Source organism: Triticum aestivum, chromosome 4A, assembly GCF_018294505.1.
Source record: "Triticum aestivum cultivar Chinese Spring chromosome 4A, IWGSC CS RefSeq v2.1, whole genome shotgun sequence".
Classification (NCBI taxonomy): Eukaryota; Viridiplantae; Streptophyta; class Magnoliopsida; order Poales; family Poaceae; genus Triticum; species Triticum aestivum.
Window position 1 is genome coordinate 49308671 of NC_057803.1, and position 5092 is coordinate 49313762.

Sequence of the window (5092 nt, forward strand, 5' to 3'; positions counted from 1 at the left end):
CGGCTGCCGTCGCCAGAAAATAATAGGAGGTGTGGGTGAGTAGAGGAATGGCCTGGCCAGCAATGAAGTAGGGTGGGGCGGTGCGGCCCGTGCGGCAGCACAGCCGGCCACGGGAGGCGGGAGCAGGTAGTCCCACCGGAGCTGGTTTGGGCGGCTGGAGCAAGAAGATCAGATATTGAAGAAGCAGCACGGCCGTTGGATTAACATCCAACGGTCACTACTACTAGAATCATTTGTGGATTAAGTTGACAAAGCCAAAGTACACGTCAACCTAGTAGACCCACAAGTCAGCCTCCAAATCTGTCCCAAACAGCATACAACCCGAAATTTCTAGCCAGATTCAAATTAATTTTAAATCTAAATATACCTTAATTTAAATTCAATGAAATTTTACCCGCACAAAAACAATGAAATTTAAAATATCAAAATCCGAAAGAAAACAGTATTTTGGAACTAATTGTCTGTTTGCTGTATTTTTTCATTTTACAGCCCATTTATTATTACTTATATCCCATTTCTTATTACTTATAGCCCATTTCTTATTACTTATAGCCCATTTTCTGGGCAAAATGCATCCCTCCTCATCTTGAAAGATTTCTGGCCCAGCAGGGCGTAGAAAAGCAAGTAGGCCTACGTTGGTTATTCTGCAAAAAACAAAATAGCTGGCTAGCAATTTTCAGAAAGGAAAAAAACAAACTGGGCTGGCCATGTGCTAAACATATGAAATAAAAGCCTGGGCTAGACGGGCCACTGGTCCCGTACAACCCAGTTGATACCCTTCTCCGTTCCGAAAAAACAAAATTACTGCGCACGCTGCTGGGTCCCTACTGCCATCCTCACCATGTACAATCATCTCCTTATTCCTCTCGGTTGTTGACCATGTTGACAACACCGGAGGGCGCAGCCGCGGCGAGCGAACCAAGGCGGAGGACGATGGTGAGGCCTCGGATGGGAACGAACAGGAGCCGAGGTAGATCACAACCAGCCATGGGAGGCGGGAGCAAGCGGTCCCGCCGGCGCTGGTTTGGCTTTGGTGGCTCGAGGAAGAAGAGACTGAAGAAACGCGGGAGACATTGAATGTCAATCCAACGGTCAAGGTTGGCACAATCATTTTGTTGACTAAGCGGACACCAAGTAGCATACTTTTTTATATATAGGAAGAAAACTGCGAGGAAAATGCGTTCGTCTGCCGTCCTCCTCACAGGGAACGTTCGCCACATAAGTGACTAGCACCCTTGGTTTTCAACCGAGAGGTCTTGGGTTCAAGTCCTAGGAACTCTCAATTTTGTCCTCCTTCCTTCCTCGCAAAAAAGGGAAAGAAAATCAAAGACTTGGGAAGGCGTACAGAACAAGCTAGTGTACCAGTAATGAGACGTTGCCGAGTTTTAGAAAAAAAGAAAGACGTGCTCCTATAGCTGGTTCGAATCCAAACCTAGACTATGACTATATATGGTGCTATGCTACTCTGCAAGTAATGAAACTGACATATCCAACATTCGCTTCTCCTCTTCTCTACTTACTCTGCCTAGCATCAGAAGCTCTGGCCGCAGCAACCATGTCCGCTGGCTGCTCGTCCACCTGCTCTTCAGTAGGCAACAACCAGATACGCACCAAGTCGCAACCCGTACCATCGCCTGTGGGTCTCATCACACCCTCGCCGGCACGCGCACCGCAGCCGATTGCTCATCGCAACCCGCTGCCGTTGGTGTGGTGCCACTGCTGCAAATCACGCGGAGTCATCCGTCGTGTCTCAACCACAATCCGCAACCCTGGCCGAGTCTTCTACAAATGGCCGAATCATGGGGTAATAATATGTTTAAGTGTTGTTCTGCTGCTTTCAGTTGCTGATTTTTTTAATAGTTTGGTTGATGATCTACCAATTTGATTCATGCAGAAAAGGGAAGATTCATGTGATTTGTATTTCTGGGAAGTTGCTGATGTGGGGTAATGCAACTACGCTGATTATTTGGTTAGCCAAGGAATCCCAATACTAGTAGGTTGGGGTGTTGGACAAGTAACTGAAGGAACGACAGAAGAGGAAGATGCAGAGCAGAAGCTTAAAGATGCAGTTCCTCTGATCATGGCCAAGCAACAGCTACTGAACGGCCTTGCCAGCAATGAGGAGATGAAAGAGCTTGTGAAGATAATGGGCAAAATCGATGTGCTCTGTAGGATGATTGTCTCTTTATTTGCAGTGTATGTAGCACTCGTGATGTATTCAGTGGCTACGACATGAGCACTTTGCTGAAACTAGTAATGAATGGAACCTGTGTAGCAGGCTGGGCGTAGTGTTGTGAACATCTAATGATTTCTATTAACGGAAATCAGGGGGTATCCCCTTTTGCTCATATAAATAAATAAATAGCAGAGGCCCTGTCGGGTCAGCTTTGTTCTCATTCAAAGACATCGAGCAAATTACAGTCCAACATCAAACTATGTCATCAAATTCAAGTTTCATAGCCAAATGTGAGTACAAGTAAACAACAATATCATCATGTTTTAGTTGTCATACAATCACCAAATACAAATCAGCATACATAACAAGTGATGTTCTCATAGCAAAATACTAAACAACATGTTCATCAGGTTTCAATTGTCATAGAAAACACAATTTCACATAGTAGATAAAAAACGTCTTCTGACAGGAAAATACGACAAAAGCAATGTAATCATCATCCGCAGCGGCAGCATCAACATCTTCGCCATGTGTATCAGTTTGAATCGTAATTCCCCACGGTGTCATCTTCTTCTTCATCCTCAACATCCTCGAACGTTGGCTTCTTCTTGATCAACTCTTGTATGTCCACAGCATGACAGACAATCTTTTCGCTGGCGTCATTGACGTGATAGTTCTCAAAGATATTAGGAACATCTGTGTTATCTTGTACATCAGGAGCAGTGTAAGCATCATCTTGTTGTGCAACTTCATTAAACGAATTCCTCTGCTCAAACCTTTGCAATACTCTCCAGTCATCGCTACGTGCAAATGTGTCTTCCAAGAAAAATATCTGTGTTGCTTGATTTGCCAAAATAAAAGGCTCGTTGGTCTGGTACGCCGCCTTGACATTGATGGATTTGAAATAATCATCAGCTCTGGGTTTTGCGATCCTGGAAAACAGGTTATACCAACGACAGCACAACAGAACCACACACCGATGATCCTCGAAACTGGAGATATACTGCAACTGAATAATGTCTGTTATGTTAGCATACATTTCAGTTGTCTCTTTGTCATACGTATCCGTGCTCATGATGGCACTGTTTTGTGTCTTCCTGCCTTCGTCTCGTGCAAGGGTGTTGTAGCGCACATCTCCAACAACGCAAGATTCATAATGTCTTACCCGAGTATCAGGACCCATTGCTAGTGAGTAAAGGGCATCATCAACTGCCTGCCCATCCTCCCGCATCTTCTTAACCTATGGTTAGAAAATAGACAAGCTGATCATCTTATGTACTCAATATATTAAAAAACTGACAGTGCACTTCAAAAGCTTACATGGTTCTTGAACCATTTCGCAAATCCTGCCATAACCAGTTTGTCAATGTTTCTTGGATTTTGCGGCAGTAACTCCTCTTTGTAGATGCTGCACAACATAGTGATCGCGTCAAACATCTAAATATATAAGAATGTGCTGCAAGTTTAGTAGATTACGATGTATAAGCTGCAGTACTGCACTTACTTGATATAAGGTAGTATCTCAGGACAGTTATTCAACACATACCAAACCATTTTGTCCAAATCTTTAGGTTTGTCCTCTTGTCGACTCTTCCCTGTAACTCGAACAGAATAATCGAAAACATTGAGCCCGGGATTGTCTTCACCCACCTCTTTGCTAAGCTGATCAGCTGTTTCAATGTATTTTGAGCAGAATGTCAACGCTTCTGTAGCAATGTAGGCCTCTGCAATGGAACCCTCGGGTCTAGCTCTGTTCCTAACATAGCCCTTGAAAGTGCCTAGCCGCCTTTCAATAGGGTACATCCAGCCATACTGTACTGGACCTCTAAGTAGTGCCTCATCAGGTAGATGAACAGCCAAATGCACCATCACATCAAAGAAGGCTGGAGGATATATCTTCTCAAGGTCGCATAGGATAGTTGGTATCTTGTCTCTAAGACGCTCCAAAGCATCTATCCTGATATTCCTACTGCAGAGTTCCCTGAAGAATTGTCCCAACTCTGCAACTGCTCTGTATAAGTCAGGGCGGCCCAATCCTCTAAGGATAACAGGTAAAACCCTTTGAAGTAGGACGTGGCAGTCATGAGTTTTCAACCCTTGTACCTTGTTTCCATCTGCACTGACTCTCCTTTCAGGGTTGGAAGCAAATCCATGTGGGAATCTCACACGTGACAGGACCTCGCAGAATTCTTTTCTTTTTACCTTGTCCAAGACGTACACAGCTGGTGCCATATCCCGTGGTTTACCTTCATCTTGCACCTGCAAATCCTTTCTGATACCCAGGTGTGTCAAATCAATCCTAGATTTTAAGGTATCTTTCGTCTTGCCTTCAATATTAAGAAGTGTGCCGATAATGCTGTCACATATATTTTTCTCGATGTGCATCACATCAAGATTATGCCTTAGATCCAAATCTTTCCAATACTCCAAGTCCCACAAAGTGGACCTGCGGGTAAACAATAATCTCTCTTCTACCCTGCCACGCTTCCTTTTCCCGCTACCATTACCAGGATGGTTTCCTGGTGTAATATGCCTGACCTTCTCTAATTCCACTTGCAACTCATCGGCGGTGAGCCTCTTTGGCGCATCACGGTTTTCATGCTTTGCATTGAACACATGTCTTCGGTATTTTCTAGGATGCGGCTTGTCCTTGGCAAGGAAACGGCGGTGTCCAATGTAACAGATCTTGCTAAGTATTGCGTATGACAGCGGATTCCTGTCACAGCGAACACATGCATTGTAACCATGTGTCGTTCGCCCTGACATAGTGCCCAAAGCCGGATAATCATGGATGCACCAAATTATAACAGCACGCAGAAAGAAATCAGCTGGTGGGCTGCTATATAGGTCTCGAGTGAGAACACCCTTCCATAGCTGTTGAAGTTCCTCCACAAGAGGCTCCATGAACAAATCAAA